The sequence below is a fragment of the Panthera onca genome, chromosome D4, assembly GCF_046562875.1.
Source record: "Panthera onca isolate mPanOnc1 chromosome D4, mPanOnc1 haplotype 2, whole genome shotgun sequence".
Taxonomy (NCBI): domain Eukaryota; kingdom Metazoa; phylum Chordata; class Mammalia; order Carnivora; family Felidae; genus Panthera; species Panthera onca.
Window position 1 is genome coordinate 2,775,965 of NC_138351.1, and position 17,907 is coordinate 2,793,871.

At 38.0% G+C, this 17,907-nt stretch overlaps 1 long non-coding RNA gene across 1 annotated transcript in view; it reads right to left on the bottom strand.

The window, feature by feature from the left end:
- Positions 1-447: 447 nt before the first annotated feature.
- The window catches only part of LOC144614005 (uncharacterized), a 33,131-nt gene continuing 15,671 nt past the window's right edge, over positions 448-17,907 (bottom strand). Inside the window, exons 4-5 of the long non-coding RNA XR_013551538.2 lie at positions 8,323-8,383; positions 448-7,544 (exon numbers count right to left, since the gene is read on the bottom strand). This is a non-coding gene — a long non-coding RNA (uncharacterized LOC144614005). The remainder of the gene's footprint in view (positions 7,545-8,322; positions 8,384-17,907) is intronic.

A 17,907-nucleotide genomic window follows, 5' to 3' on the forward strand; every position in this document is an offset into this window, starting at 1 on the left:
TACAGATCCTATAGCCATCAAAAGGGTAACAAGGGAGTGCTATGAACAATTTTTACTACGGTCATGAACTATGTATCTTTGAAGTGGACAAATTCCTCAAAAAACACATCTGAAAACTCTAAATCAAATAGATAGAATCTAAGTATTTACATAACCACTAAGAAAACTAGATTCATAGTATCATTCTTTTTATACGTGGTTGGGTTCTATTTGCTAATGTTTTTGAGGATTTTTGCATTCATCTTCATGAGATATTGGTCTGTCGTTTTATCTTTATTTTTTTTTTAATTTTTTTTTTAATGTTTATTTATTTTTGAGACAGAGAGAGACAGAGCATGAATGGGGGAGGGCCAGAGAGAGGGAGACACAGAGCTGCCAGCACAAAGCCTGACGCGGGGCTCGAACTCACGGACCGCGAGATCATGACCTGAGCCGAAGTCGGACGCTTAACCGACTGAGCCACCCAGGGGCCCCGGTCTATCGTTTTATACTTTAACATTGTCTGCGTTGGGTATCAGGGTAGAACTGGCCTCATGAAATTAAGTTAGGAAATATTCCTTCCTCTTTTCTGGAAGAGATTGCACAGCATTGGTATTCATCCATCCATCCAATCCAAATGCTGGGTAAAATACTCCAATGAAACCATCTAGGCCTGGTTTCTTTTTCAGGAACTTTTAAGATCTACAACTGCTCTTGTGCTGAGTAACTTTTCAGACCAATAAGCACTTCAGTAATTGTAAATAAACTCAAAACTTTACAAAGGAGAAAAAAAACAATGTGTAGGGCCCCATAAGCACCACATTTCTAATAAAGTCCACTGGCCTTTAGCTATATCAACCAGGGCAGAGCTGAAGGCCACAAGGGAAGTTTGTGCAGTGGTGTGTTTTGGAGGTTCAGAACAGAGAACGTGGATCTTCCCAATTCCAAGCAACTGTGGTGCTGCTTCTATTCCATTTGGGAACCAAAAAAGTCCAATCACCTTTTTTAAAATGGTGGAAAGATGGGCAACAATTTTTTCTTCTATTAAATCCCCCAAATCTTTTGGAGGCTCTGAAGGCCTGGCCTATGGTTGGCCCAGCTGAGCACAAAATGGAGGGTCTTTTGTAGGAAGATTCTGGTTTCCTTTGCAAGCCACTATTTATTCACTCTTGGGTCTCCTGATGGGATAGGGTTTGCAATCAGCACTGCCCCCTCTCTGGGTCCCTGGCTCCATTCCAGAAGGAATCAGACTGAAGTGTGCTGAGAACTCTCAGAAGAAATGGTCCAGATAGAGAAAAGGTGGCACAAACGGTCACAGGACTCCAGGATATTGGAGGCCAAGCACACGACTCACATTTATTCTGTCCACGGGACAATTATTTGTCACCCTTGAAACTGGTCATAATAACATCTACCATTTAGGTTTTTTGTTTAAGAAATAATTGAGGCAACATGTAGAATGTTCAAGGTATGGAGGGAAATCAACAAATATTAGAAACCTCCCACTGCTAACTTTAGCTCTTCTATAACAAATTGTAAAGTAAAAACTTTAGGGGTTTTTCCCCTTTCATAAAACATCAGGTTCCCTGGAATAGGACACACTGTGCTAACGTATATACCCACTCCCCAACACAGAAATTCTAGAAAATCATACAGTTTTGATACAAAACTTATGTTGAAAAATGGAAATCATCAAATAAAACATGAACAAAAATCCAAAATCAAAACATTGGAGCTGACCTTACAACATTTTCTTAGACCAAAATACGATAAAATTACAAATAATAAAAAACCTCTTAGAAAACAAAATTCTATTAATTAACACATCAGAAATGAAATCATAGTGTAAATCTAATAATGTTTGTAACTGAATAACACTAAACCCAATATATATCATAGAGAACTAAAATGTTAAAGGGATATCAATAGCCAAGATGACATCATTAGACATTAATATTAGGAGGAAATGAGAATTTCCCTCAGAAAGTCAGAAAAATAACAGGTAAATGCTCAAGGAAAAAGAACATAGAAAACATGAAAGATAATAGTAGAAACTAAATGAAACAGAAAACAAAAAAAACTTCAGTGTATTAGGATGCTCCAGAGTAACGGAACCAATAGATTTATGTATGTTTTTTAAGGAATTGGCTCATATGATTCACGGGTAGCTGTTCTGAATCTGTAGGACAAGCCAGGAGGCTGAAAACCTAGTGAGAGTTATGCTTGGGGGCAGAAATGAACAACAACAACAGAAACAGAGATAGACTCAGATATAGAAAACAAACTCATGATTCCCAGAGGGGAACACAGGCAAACAAACAAAAATGATGCTTAGGACATAACTTACCTGGGAAACCTTGGTTTTTGCTGTTATGGCCTTGAAATCACTGGATGAGGCTCAGCCACACTTTCAAAGAGTAATCTCTACTTAAAGTCAACTGATGGTAGATGTTAATTACCATCCACAAAACGCCTTCACACAAATACCTAGATTTGTGTTTGATTAAATAACTAGGTACTACAGTGTAGCCAAGTTAACACATAGAACTATCTATCACAGCCCACCCCTTGTCAACTCAACACCTATATACATCTCCTTAAACCATACTTAATCTCCAAATAAAAACAACAACAAAGTCATACTTCTGCCTAACATGATACAACTCCTTTGCAGGGAAGTGGTAGTTCCTTTTTGGTTATATGGAGTTCACTGGTCATGTGGCTGAATCTGGTATTTACACCTACCTTATTCCCCTACCCATTCCGTATTTTCTTTGCCAAATGAAGTGACCCAAACTTTCATTTTTGAATGGGCCATTAGTTCTTGCTGAATTATAATTTTCCATGGACTTTAATCACAGGATGAATGACATCTTTATGTCTTGAATCACACCTTTATGTCTTAGGGTATCTCCTCTGTTCTGGACCCTTTCTTCCTTAACTCTATTGTGTAGTAGCAGCCCAATTTCTCCTTAATAATCAGGATCAATCACCCCACCCAGTATGGTGTCCTCCTTTTTTGCCTATTGAGAGGCATGAGGATCTGAAAGTAGCAATTTCCAGGTCAGTAGAATTACTGCTGTCTCCTAGTAGAAGCAAAATTTTTGACAGATCTCTATGGCTAATAGTGAGCAGAACTACTTTCACTTCCACCCCTTGATTCCTGGACCAGTGAATCCTGGCTGTGGGAGAAACATCACTACATACTGAAGGCAGATTTACAGCATATATATATAGCTTCTGGGAGTACACTGTACTGACCCTGCAAAGTACTGCCATCTAGCCTGGCACTATAAATGAGTTTTTAAGAGGCCAATTAATTGTTCTATCAAGGCAACTGCTTCAGGATGGTGGGGAAATGGTAAGACCAGTGAATTCCATGTGTTAGCCCATTCACTCTTCATTTGCTGTGAAGTGAGTTCCCTGACCAGAAGCAATGCTGTATGGAATACCATGATGGTAGATAAAACATTCTGTAAATCCACAGATGATAGTTTTAGCAAAAGCAGTGCATGCAGGGAATGCAAAACCATATCTAATAGACTAAGTGTCTATTCCACTAGGAACAAAGCACTGATCCTTCCATGATGGGAGACAAACTGTACAGTGTTCTGGTTTCCACAGGGCTATGTTATTGTTTTGTTTGAGTAATTCTATGGACTGTCAAGGAACTGAAACCTACTTCTCATGAATAAGGCACTATGCCTAGTCTTTATGATAAGGAAGGTTGTTTGACAGGACAAGAGTGGAGAGGAGACCTTGCCAGTATACTATATGAGGTCCTGATGGCTTCAAATGTCAAGGCAGCACAGAATGTTGAATTTAATAAAAAAAACTTATGGCCCCAATTTCCCCAAATCTAGGGAAGGAAATGGACATCCATTTCCAGGAAACTTAACAGACTCAAGTAAGAGGAATCCAAAGAAGTCCACAGCAAGAAGCATTATAATCCAATTGTCAAAAGCAAAAACCAAAGAATTTCAAAAGCAACAAGAAGAAAGCAACCTTTCATGTACAGGACCTCCCATAAAATTTGAGATTTCTCAGTAGAAACCTTGCAGTCCAGAAGGTAGTGGGACAATATAGTCAAAGCACTAAAAGAAAAAAACTGCCAACTAAGAACACTGTATGTAGCAAAATTATCCTTTATTTTATTTTTTTTAACATTTTTACTTATTATTGAGAGATAAAGACAGAGCATGAGCAGGGGAGAGGCGGGGAGAGGCAGAGAGAGGAGGAGACACCGAATCAGAAGCAGGCTCCAGGCTCAGAGCTGTCAGCACAGAGCGCAACACAGGGCTCAAGCTCACAAACTGCGAGATCATGACCTGAGCTGAAGTCGGATGCTCAACCGACTGAGCCACCCAGGCGCCCCGCAAAACTATCCTTTAAAAGCAAAGGAGAGATCAGGATTTTCCCAGATAAACAGAAGCTGAAGTTGTTCATCACCACTAGCCTTCCTTACAAGATATGCTAAAGGGAATTCTTTAAGGTGAAATGAAAGCATGCTAAACAGCAACAGGAGAGCAAATAAAAGTATTGTACTCACTGGTCAAGGTAAATATGTAGAAAAATATGGACTACTGAAATACTGTAATAATGATGAGAAAATCACTTATTCTAGTATATGTCTAGTAATAGACATATAAAATATATAAATATGTTAAGAGATTCACAATATAAAAGGTGTAAACTTTGATGTCAATAACACTGTGTAGGAAGAGAAGGAAATGTATACAGATTTTGCATACAACTGAAGTTCTGTTATCAGCTTAAAGAAAAGGAATCAAAGCATGTTGACTACAAAAAGTGAAACACAAAGGAAGACAGCAAGAGAGGAAAAGAGGGACAAAGGAGTTACAAGACAGAAAAACAATTAGCAAAACAGCAATCCTAAGTTCTTCCTAACCAATAATTAACTAAAATGTAAATGGATTTGAAGTCTCAAGTCAAAAGAGCAGCTGAATGGATAAGACAAAACACAAGACCCAATTACATGCTGTCTACAATAAATTCACTTTAGATTTAAGAGGCACACTCAGGCTCAAAGTGAAGAGATGGAAAAAGTATTCCATGATGAAGGCAACCAAAAGATAAGCAAGCAGGGTAGGAATACTTAAATCAGACAAAATAGAATTTAAGTCAAAAACTGTCACAAATGACAAAAAAGGACATTGTATAACCGTAAATGAATCAATTCTCCAGGAACATATAACCAATTATAAACCTAAGTTCACCTAACATCAGAGTACATAAATGCACAAAGCAATTATGATGTAACAGAAGGGAGACAACAGCAACACAGCAATAGTAAGGGACTTCAATACTCTCAACAATGGATAGAACATCTAGACAGAAAACAGCTTGCAAGTGCGAGTGAAAACACTCCAATAAATCACTTGATCTTAGCCAAAAAGCTGAGAAACACTAAGACTCCAATAAATCAAATAGGAATGAAAGAGTAGACATTAAAACAGATTCCACAGAAATAAAAAGGATTATAAGGGACTATTATGAACAATTATATGCCAATATGCCAAGAAACTGGATAACCTAGAAGGAACAGATAAATTCCTAGAAACATACAACCTACAAACACTAAATAAAAAATAGGAAATGTCAGCAGACCTATAACCAATAAAGAGATTGAATTAGTAATCAAAATCATCTCAACAAAGAAAACCCCAGGACCAGATGGCTTCATAGATGAATTCTACCAAACAATTGAAGAAGAATTAACAACAATCCTTTTCAAGCTCTTTTAGGCCATTTGCGCTGCTATAACAAAATAGCACTGACTGAGTCACTTATAAATGAAGGAAATTTATTGCTCAAGGTTCTAGAGGCTGAACATCTGAGATCATGGTGTCAGCATAGTTGAATGAGGGCCCTCTCTCTGGTTCAAAGCTAGTTCCTTTTCATCGTGTTCTCACATTGAAGGAGCTACAGGTATGTCTGGAGTCTTTTTTTCTCTAAAGGCACTAATCCCATTCATGATGGCTCTGCCCTCAGAACCCAAGCATCTTAAGGCCCCACCTACTAATTCCATCAGATTGGCCATTAAGTTTTCAATATGTGAATGGGGTGTGGCAGGGAACACATGTAGACCATAGCAAACTCCTGCAAAATATTACACGCAGGGAAGTCTTCCAAACTAATTTTATGAGGCTAGCATGACATTGATATCAAAAGTAGACAAAGACGCAAGAAAAAAATTTACAGGCCAATACCCCTAATGTATACAGATATAAAAAAAACCTCAATGAAACACCAGCAAGCTGCACATTAAATGGTTGTTGAAAGGACTATATGCCATGACTAAGTGGAGTTTATCCCAGGGATGCAAGGATAGTTCAACATATATAAATCAATCAGTGTGATACACACACCACATTAACAGAAGAACAAAAAAACATACAATTGTCTCAACAGATGCAGAAAAAGGATTTTAAAAAATTCAACATCCTTCCATGACAAGAACTGTCAACAAGACAGAAATAGAAGAAAATTAATTCAATATAATAAAGGCCATATATGAAAAGCCCACAGCTAACCATACTCAGTGGTGAAAAACTAAAAACTTTGTAATCTTTAAGATCAGGAAGAAGGCAAAATGCCCACTCTTGCCACTTTTATTCAACATGATTCTGGAAGTCTCAGCCAGGTAAATTAAAATAAAAAGCACCCAAATCAGGAAGAAGTGAAATTATCTGTTTGTAGAGTCCACAAACTCTTAGAAACAATAAAGTTGAAGGACACAAAATCAACATACAAAAATCAATTATGTTTCCATACACTAACAATGAAATATAGGAAAGGAAAATTAAGAAAAGAATCCCATTTACAACAGCATCAAAAAGAACAAAAAAGTACTTAAGGTTAAATTTAACCAGAGGTGAAAGCTTTATAAACTAGAAAGTATAAAAAATCTAATGAAAGGAATTAAAGACAACACTGATACATGGAAATACATGCTGTTTTCATGGACAACAGGACTTAATATTGTTAAGATGTCCACACTAGCCAGGGCAATTTACAGATTCAATGCAACCTTACCAAAATACGAACATTTTTTTTTTTTTTTTTTACAGAAGTAAAACATATGATCCTAAAATTCATATGGAACCCCAAAGGACCCCAAAGGGCGAACACAATCTTTAGAAAAATAAAGCACAAGACATCAAAATCCCTGATTTCAAAATATATTACAATGCTACAGCAATTAAAACATATAGTACTGGCTAAAAGACAGACATAGGCCAATGTAACAGAATAGAGAACCCAGAAAGAAACCCATGCATATACAATAAACAGATCTTTAACAAAGGTGCCAAGAACATACAATTGGAAAGGCATAGTCTCCTTAATAAATGGTGTTGGAAAAACTGTATATTCATGTACAAAAGAACAAAGTTGAACCCTTATTTTACACATACACAAAAATCAACTGTAAATGGACTAAAGACTTGAAAAACATTAAGATCTGAAACTGTAAAACTACTAGAAGAAAACACAAGGAAAGTTTCATAACATCAGTCTTGGCAGTGAGTTCTTGAATATGAAACCTAAAGTAGAGTAACAAAAGCAAAAATAGACAAATGTGATTACATCAAAATAAAAAAAGATTCTGCACAGCAAAAGAAACAACATAATGAAAAGGCAAACTGACAAACTGGGAGAAAATATTTGCAAATAGTCATCTGGTAAGGGATTAATATCCAAAATATAGAAGAAACTACCACAACTCTCAATAGCAAAAAGTCAAATACCCCAATTTAGAAACACTCAAAGGATTTTAATAGATATTTCTCCAAAGAAGACATACAAATGGCTAAGGTATATGAAACTGTGGTGCAACATCACTAATCAACAGGAAACTGCAAATCAAAACCACAATAGGATCATTTCGTCCCTGTTAGGATGGCCATTATTTTTTAAAAAGTTCAAAGACAAGTCTTGACTTGAATGTGGACAAACTGGAACACCTGTGCACCGTTGGTGAAAATGTAAGGTGGTTCTGCCAATACAGAAAACAGCATGGAAGCTGCTCAAAAAATTAAAAATGGAACTATCATATGATCCAGCAATCCTACTTGCACGTATTTATCCAAAAGAATTAAAATCAAGACAGCAAAGTGATATTTGCACTTCTATGTTCATTGCAGCATTATTCACAACAGCCTAAATGTGGAAGCAATCTAAACATCCATTGATGAATAAATGAAGAAAAAGTACATATACAATGGAATACCATTCAGCTTAAAAAATAAGCAAATCCTGCTATATGCAAAAATATGACAAAATAAGTCAGTTACAGGACAAATACTTTACAATTCTACTTACATGAAGTACATAAACCAGTCAGGCTTACAGATGAAGGAAGTAGAATGTTCTTTGATTGAGTCTGGAGGTAGGAAGATATATACAGACATATTGTTACTGCTCAACAAGCATAATGTTTTAGTTATGCAAGATGAAAAAGTCCTAAAAATATGTACAAATTGTACTTTTAGTTAAGAATATTGTACTGTATACTTAGAAATATATTAACTGGATAGAGTTTATATCATGTGCCCTTACCACAATTTAAACTAAAGTTAAAGGATCCCAATTCAGTGGCTACAGTTCCCACTGAAATTTCTGACCTACAGAGAAGAATGACCATGATGCTCTCCAAGGATTCTTGGGACGTGCTCACAGATATCTTTCTTAACAGCTGTAGTGAAAGTTGGGCCCTCTGGTCCCTCCTGGGGTGAGACCATGATAAATCCTGACATCCTCCCTAAACAGTCTCCCTAAATCTATGAATACTTTACAGTATATCGAGAAAGCTCTGGCATTTCAACCTCATTTAGCACAGGACACATTTTGTTCCATGTTGCAGCCAACCAACTAACCAACCAAATTGTTAGAGCCCTGTCTATCCATTCAATAACTGAGTTTAAAATCTCTTAGTGGGCCTTTACCAATACATTAGGCCTGATACAATGTTATGTTCCTTCTACCATTATCCTACACCATTAATAAAATTTCCAACATACTCCTAACCTTATGGCTGTATATACTGAAACACCCATACAGTTTTTTGGAGTGTAGTATCCCCCTCCTCCGAGTCACATTTTTGACCTCACCCTGTGGCCTGCTGAAACTGAAGTCTAATTCAAGTCTATAAACAAGGACAGTGGTGGGGGTGAATTGTGAAAAAAATCAGCAGTATCTTGTGAGATAACTTCCTTAGAGAAAGACATTACAGTTTATTCATGCAAAGCAGGATTAATCTCAGATGGTGACAGAATGGCTATTTCTACTAGCAGAAAAGAGTCAGTGTAATGTAGGGGTTCAATGCCTCTAGCTTCATCAGAATCTTTCTGTATGTTTTCACTCCAATTTTCAGGGATCCATTCCTCCTCAATAAATGTCCATATTTTAACAGAACACACCATACAAAGTGAGAAACTCACCCTGCACAGTAATTCAGAATGAGACTCTGGGTTTTGTTTTCAGAAATGTCAGCTCTTTGGCTACAGGAGATAAATATTTCTTTTAGGGCAGAGACAGATAATTTCAGGTCACTTATGTGTAGTTCTAACTGGGAATTTAAAGCTTTGACTTCATGGTTTTATTTCCTTCCCTTTCTCCAGCACAAGAGCAACCAATAAATTTCATTTTATTTTCCAGTTTAACAAAAGGTCAATCTGAACTGGTTTCTGGGGTTCTGGAATTGATAACCTAACACGAATGGACTCAACTATTCTGTTTTTAGTCATTTTAAAAAGGCACAAACAGGGCACCTGTGGAGCTCAGTCGGCTGAGTGTCCAACTCGGTTTTGGCTTCAGTTGTGATCCCAGGGTTATGGGATCAAGCCCCATGTTGGGCTCTGCACTGACCATGCAGCCTGCTTGGGATTTTCTCTCCCAGTCTCTCTGCCCCTCCCCTGCTCATGCTATAAATACATAAATGAACAAATGAATGAAAAGGCACTAGCAGTCTGTGGCATGATGTGGAAATACGTATATTCAAAATATCACCACTGGATATTCTTAGTGAAATACTTATAGAAAGCAAAATTCAGGGTGACCAGGTGTTCAATACACTTTTGTCAAAGGTTTGAATCTTAAATGTTGTCTGAAAATTTAAAAAATACAAATTTTAGAAAGCATTCAGAAAACAACAGTATGAAGTTCTAGGCCTTGTATCCCCATGCAAACATCAAGTTACTAAAGGACACAGTAAAAACAGCTTTGTGGGAGCCCTAGAAACGATTCAGAGATGTGCAGCAATCAAGTGAACCAAATGAACACCCATGTATCTCTCAACAGTAAACAAAATGTGGTATATACACAGTGGAATATTATTCATCCTTAAAAGAGGAGGAAATTTTGCCATTTGTGGCAACATGGATGAAACTGGAGGACATTATGATAAACGAAATATGCCAGTCACACAGGAATACTGTGTGATTCCACTTACATAAGATATTTAACTAAAATAGTTAAATTCAGAGAAACAGACCATACAATAGTGGAAATAAAGTTTTTGTTACAATACATGAATAAGCTCTACAGATTTCCTACACAACATGATGTATACAGTTAACAGTATGTATTATGAACTTCAAAAAATTTTAGAGGCTAGATCTCATGTTAAGTGTTCTTAACACCAAACAGACACACAAGTATACTTTAGGGGCTATTGTATAGGGCTATTACTTTGACTCAAGTGATGATACCATGTTTGCAGGTCCAAATGAATCAAACTGTATATGTAAAGCTAATATTTTTTAATGGAAAGGAGTGACATAAGCAAGATGACAAACAAGGAATCTCCAGGCCCTTGTTCTCACAGAAAACATCAAGTAGATAATGACTGAGTAAAACAGCTTTGTGGGAGCTCCAGCGATCAGTCAATGATCTGAAGCAACCAAGTGAACACCCATTCAAGAGAGAGCCACACTCAAGAGGACAGGAAATTTCACATTATTTTTGTTCACTCTTGTCCTAGCTCATTCCGGCGAGATATGGTGCAGTAGGGTGATGCCAACCAATACTGTTTCACCCTTGGCAGAAAAGAGTGCTGCTTGACTGCAATGTTTGACTTGTCAGAGGCTGTCTGAGACGCTAATTTGTGTCTCACATGACTTGGAGCTGAGATAGAAATGACATGATATTTTAGCGGATTAGTGGCTGTGAAAGCAGTGATGGGTGCCATGGCACGTGAAAACTTTATGATAACTTAAGATTTGCACACACCTGGAGGTCAGAGATTAGTGATAGATACAACATCTAGGGCTCAAGAAGCCAGCAGAGATTCTTACGGAAATTAAGACTTTTAGAACCAGCTGTGAATGCAGAATAATTGAGAAGGAAAGAATATACACAGGCTGAGGGAAGACACATCCTCGGAAGGAACCTGAGAAGAACTCAAGTCTTTGCGCTAGATGATAGTGAAGGTTTTCCTCTGTATATGTATCTATCTAGTCTGTAAAAACTAGGTGAGGTGGCTGGTTTTCAAATATCCAGGTTTTGACAGTGCTCACAAAACATAGAAAGAAAGAAGAAAATGAAGCCCAAATAAACACAATAAATCTCATTCCTAAAGAAATACAGGCTTTGGACTGACTAGAGGAACACTTTAAAACAACTACCTTAAATATGCTCAAGGAACAGGAGAACACAAAGAATGAACTAAAGAAAACCAGTAAGATAATATATGAGGAAATGTGAATATCAACAAAAAGACTTTATGAAAAAGAACTAACCAGAGGCCTAGAACTAAAAATTGTAACTAAACTGAAAATTTCATAAAAGGGGTTAAAACACAGATTTGAACAGGCAGAGGAAAGCATCAACAAACTTGAAGACAGTGATGTGAAGTGATCAATTCTCAGAGTAAAAAGGAAAAAAGAATAGAGAAATGTAAACAGAATCTAAGGGAATTATGGTTATCCATCTTACAAACTAATGTATGTATTACATGAGTCCAGAAAGAATAAAAAGAGTGAGAGAAAGAGCCAGAGAGCTTATCTGACAAAAACAAAAACTTCCCTAGTTTTGTAAATACATAGATATAAAAATACAAGTTAAACAAAGCCCAAATAAGATAAAGTCAAAGAGACCCACGTTGAGACACATTATGATCAAACTGATATTTCACCTTAAGAAAGTAGAATAAACTCAAAACTAGTATATGACAATAATAAACACAGATAAAGAATATGCACAGATACAAAGAACAGAAAAGCAGACAATGAAACCAAGAGTTGCCTTTTTCAAAAAATCAACAGGTATATATCACCAAGATGGTGACATAAGAAGCTCCTGAATCTTCTATAGATGAACTGAATATACAACTACACAAAGGTTAATTCCTTCAAAGAGAAACCCATAAATTAGTTGAGTAACTCCTACATACTAGGTGACAAAGAAAATACCCACATCAAATTGGATAGGAAAGGCTGTGACACACTCTTACCATAACCCTACCTTGGCCTATTGCTTTTTAATCAGTAGGGAACCCCCAACTCCTATTTCTCCCTGAGGAGACAAGGGTTTAGACCACACGTCTAGTGCCCCAACTTTTGAGAATGCCACCTGAGGGACATAGATCTATCTAAATTACCTAGCACTGAGAGCCGGTGGGTCTTGGATTCACAAGTTCCACTGAAGTATAGCAAACAGGGAAGCAGCTGTTGCCAGGTACATGAACACTCCCCCTAGCTATCCCTTTGGGCTCAGCACACAGAGAGCAGACAAAAATCTCTATCTCCCAAGTTTTCACTGAGAAGACTGCCCTGCATACATTCCTAGTTGCTGCCTGAAAATTCAGCTTCTAATCAGCTTGAATTTTAGAGCTGACTGTGATCTTCTCTGGAGCCCAGAAGAGCCAGGGGGCTCTTCTCCTGCCCTCTTTTTCCAGCTTGCTGAAACAATGTAACTAAGTCACCTGCATATCCTTGAAAGCAGCTTGCCTACCCACCTAATAGCCCAAATTTTATAGCTTCCACTTGAGGGGTGAAGGATCAAAGCAACTATCTCTGAAAGCCAATAGGGCATGCACTGATGAGTCTCATGGGACTATAGCAAACAAGCATTTTTTAAATGGGCTTACAAGGATTTCCTGTATCTGTGCACCCAGATTCAGCACAGTGGGTGTAGGTAAAAATGCCCATTTCCCAGTTACTACCTGGAAGAAATAGGAGTGCGTATCTGCCTAGATGCTGCCTAAGGTTCTGGCTTCTAATTAGCCTACATGTGGTAGCTGACTGGGATCCTCCTGATACCCTGATAAAGCACAGGGAGGGGACACTTTAAACAGTAAAATCAAGTCTGCAGTTTTTTTCCTGAAAGGAGCTTGTCCACATATCTAGCATCACAACTCTTTCAGCTGCCATTCCAGGGACTGGAGCCCAAATCACCATCTCTATGTAATGATGAAATGTGGTAGTCCCTGGGACAATTGAAAAAAAGGTGGAGGTTGTATTTGGGTGCAAAAGTATTCACAGCAATGCATAATTTCCCCTGTTTCAGTACAGAGTATGTAAGCAAAAAACCCATCTCCTTGGTTTCTCCCCAACAGAGGCTAGATCGTATATTCAATGTCCTGACTTTCCCATTTGCTGCTTGATGACTGGCCTTCGAGCTAGCCTAAGGGAGCTGGAAGGGGTAGGCAACTAATAGTTTATTGGGAACCTGACAGGCAAGTGGCCATTTCCCATGCCTTTGGGAAACTGATGGCTCTTGGCATACCCTCAACCACAGGGAGCCACCAAGAACAAAGACAGGAACTGGAACAATCACAAAGGTTTAAGAGACCAGAGGAGCTCAGGCCATGATGACTGTTGAGCTTCTCCTGCACAAGGCCAATCACTCAACTGTGAGACAAAACACACACCGACAGTCAAGTGAAGAAATGGGAATATGTTCCAAAGGAATGAGATAAATCTCTAGAAATTGACTTAATGAAATGGGAGATAAGTGACTTACCCAACAGAGAGTTCAAGACAATGACGATAAACGGACTTCATGCTGTATTACAAAGCTGTAATCACCAAGGCAGTATGGTACTGGCACAAGAACAGACACTCAGATCAATGGAACAGAAGACAGAACCCAGAAATGGACCCACAAACATATGGCCAACCAATCTTTGACAAAGCAGAAAAGAATATCCAATGGAATAAAGACAGTCTCTTCAGCAAGTGGTGCTGAGAAAACTGGACAGTGACGTGCAGAAAAATGAACCTGGACGTCTTTCTTACACCATACACACACAAAAAAAAAACAAAATAAATGACGACCTAAAGTAAGACAGGAAGCCATCAAAACACTTGAGGAGAAAGCAGTCAAAAATCTCTTTGACCTTGGCTGCAGCAACTTCTTACTCAACACGTCTCTGGAGGCGAGGGAAACAAAAGCAAAAATGAACTACTGGGACCTCATCAAAATAAAAAGCTTCTGCAGAGCAAAGGAAACGATCAGCAAAACTAAAAGGCAACCAACAGAATGGGAGAAGATATTTGCAAACGACATATCAGATAAAGGGTTAGTATCCAAAATCCATAAAGAACTTATCAAACTCAACACCCAAAAAACAAATAATCCAGTGAAGAAATGGGCAGAAGACATGAACACACACTTCTCCAAAGAAGACATCCAGATGGCCAACCGATACATGAAAAAATGCTCAGCATCACTCATCATCAGGGAAACACAAATCAAAACCACAATGAGATACCCCCTCACACCTGTCAGAATGGCTAACATTAACAACTCAGGCAACAACAGATGTTGGCAAGGATGCAAAGAAAGAGGATCTCTTCTGCACTGCTGGTGGGAATGCAAACTGGTGTACCCACTCTGGAAAATAGTATGGAGGTGTCTCAAAAAATTAAAAATAGAACTACCCTACGGCCCAGCAATTGCACTACTTGGTATTTATCCAACAGGTACAGGTATGCTGTTTTGAAGGGGCACCTGCACCCCCATGTTTATAGCAGCACTATCAACAAGAGCCAAAGTATGGAAAGAGCCCAATGTCCAACAATGGATGAATGGATAAAGAAGATCTGGTATATATATATATATATATATATATATATATATATATATATATATAATGGAGTATCATTCAGCAATCAAAAAGAATGAAATCTTGCCATTCGCAACTATGTGGACAGAGCTAGACGGTATTGTGCTAAGTGAAATAACTCAGAGAAAGACAAATATCATATGACTTCACTCATATGAGGACTTTAAGATACAAAACGGATGAACATAAGGGAAGGGCAGCAAAAATAATATAAAACAGGGAGGGGGACAAAAACATAAGAGACTCTTAAATATGGAGAACAGTTACTGGAGGGGGTGTGGGAGGGGATGGGATAAATGCATTAGGGGCATTAAGGAATCTACTCCTGAAATCATTGTTGCACTATATGCTAACTGACGTGGATGTAAATTAAAAAAATAAATTTCTTCCGACCTCTTTATCATCATCTTTTTAAAAAATTTTTATTTATTTTTATTTTTTTAATGTTTATTTATCTTAGAGAGAGAGAGAGAGAGAGACAGAGTGTGAGTGAGGGAGGGGTAGAGAGAGAGGGAGACACAGAATCTGAAGTAGGCTCTAAGCTCTGTGCTGTCAGCACAGAGCCCAACGCGGGGCTCGAACTCATGAACTGTGATATCATGACCTGAGCCAAAGTCAGACGCTTAACAGACTGAGCCACCCAGGCACCCCCATCATCCTTTCTTGATAAAAAGCCTCAAGAATGTAGGGATAGAAGGAACATACCTTAAGATCATAAAAGCCACATATGAAAGGCCCACAGCTAATATCATCCTCAATGCGGAAAAACTGAGAGCCTTCCCCCTAAAATCAGGAACACAACAGGGATGGCCACTCCCACCACTGTTGTCAGTATCATACTGAAAGTCCTAGTCTCAGCAATCAAACAAAAATAAATAAAAGTCATCCAAACTGGCAAGGAGTAAGTCAAACTCTCGCTCTTCTCAGATGACGTGACACTATGGAAAACCCAAAAGATTCCACCAAAAAACTGGTAGAAATGATATGTGAATTCAGCAAAGTCACAAAATATAAAATCAGCATACAGAAAGCAGTTGTATTTCTATACATCAACAATGAAGCAATAGAAAGAGAAATTGAGGAATCAATCCCATCTACAATTGCACCAAAACCCGTAAGATACCTAGGAGTAAACCTAATCAAAGAGGTAAAAGGTCTGTATACTGAAAACTATAGTAAGCTTATGAAAGAAATTGAAGACACAAAGAAATGGAAAAACATTCCATACTCATGGAATGGAAGAACAAATACTGTTAAAACGTCGATACTATCCAAAGCAATCTACACATTCAGCACAACCCCTATCAAAATACCACCAGCATTCTTCACAGAGCTAGAACAGTCCTAAAACTTGTATGGAACCAGAAAAGACCCCAAATAGCCAAAGTTATGTTGAAAATGAAAACCAAAGCTGGAGGCATCACAATTCCAGACTTCTAGCTGTATTACAAATCTATAATCATCAAGACAGTATGGTATGGACACAAAAACAAACACATAGATCAATGGAACAGAACAGAAAACCCAGAAATGGACCCACAGACATATGGCCAACTAATCCTCAACAAAGCAAGAAAGAAGATCCAATGGGAAAAAGACAGTCTCTTCAACAAATGGTGCTGGGAAAACTGGACAGCAACACGCAGACAACTGAAACTGGAGCACTTTCTTACACTATACACAAAGATAAATTCAAAATGGATGAAAAACCTAAATGTGAGACCAGAAACAATCAAAATCCTATAGGAGAAAATAGACAGCATCCTCTTCGATTATGCCCGCAGGAAATTCTTACTAGACATGTCTCCAGAGGCAAGGGAAGCAAAAGCAAAAATGAACAATTGGGACCTCATCAAGATAAAAGGCTTCTGCACAGCAAACAATCAACAAAACTAAAAGGCAGCTATGGAATGGGAGAAGATATATGCAAATCACATCTCAGATAAAGGGTTAGTTTTCAAAATCTAGAAAGAATTTATAAAGAACTCAACACCCAAAAAACAAATAATGCAGTGAAGAAATGGGCAGAAGACACGAACACTTTTCCAAAGAAGACATCCAGATTGCTAACAGACACATGAAAACATGCTCAACATCACTCATAATTGGGGAAATACAAATCAAAACCACAATGAGATACTACCACACACCTGTCAGATGGCTAAAATTAACAACTCAGGAAACCACCGATATTGGTGAGGACACAGAAAAAGGGGAACACTTTTCCCTGTTGGTAAGAATGCAAACCGGTGCAGCCACTCCGGAAAACAGTATGGAGGTTTCTCAAAAAATTAAAAATAGAACTATCCTACAATCCAGAAATTGCAGTATTAGGTATTTACCCAAAGGGTACAAAAATGCTGATTCAAAGGGGCACATGCACCCCCAATGTTTATAACAGCACTATCAACAATAGCCAAATTATGGGAAGAGCCCCAATGTCTATCAACTGATGAATGGATAAGGAAGATGTGGTGTGTATGTATGTATACATACGTACCTACATACATATACATACACATACATACATATATACACACAATGGAATACTACTTGGCAATCAAAGAGAATGAAGCCTTCCATTTCCAATAATGTGGATGGAACTAGAGTGTATTATGCTAAGCAAAATAAGTCAGGCAGAGAAAGACAAATATCTATGATTTCACTCCTAGGTGGACTTTGAGAAACACAACAGATGAACATAAGGGAAGGGAAGGAAAAATAAGATAAAAACGGGGCGGCGGGGGGGAGACAAACCATAAGAGACTCTAAGTACAGGGAACAGACTGAGGGTTGTTGAAGGGGAGGTGGAGGATGAGCTAAATGGGCGATGGGTATTA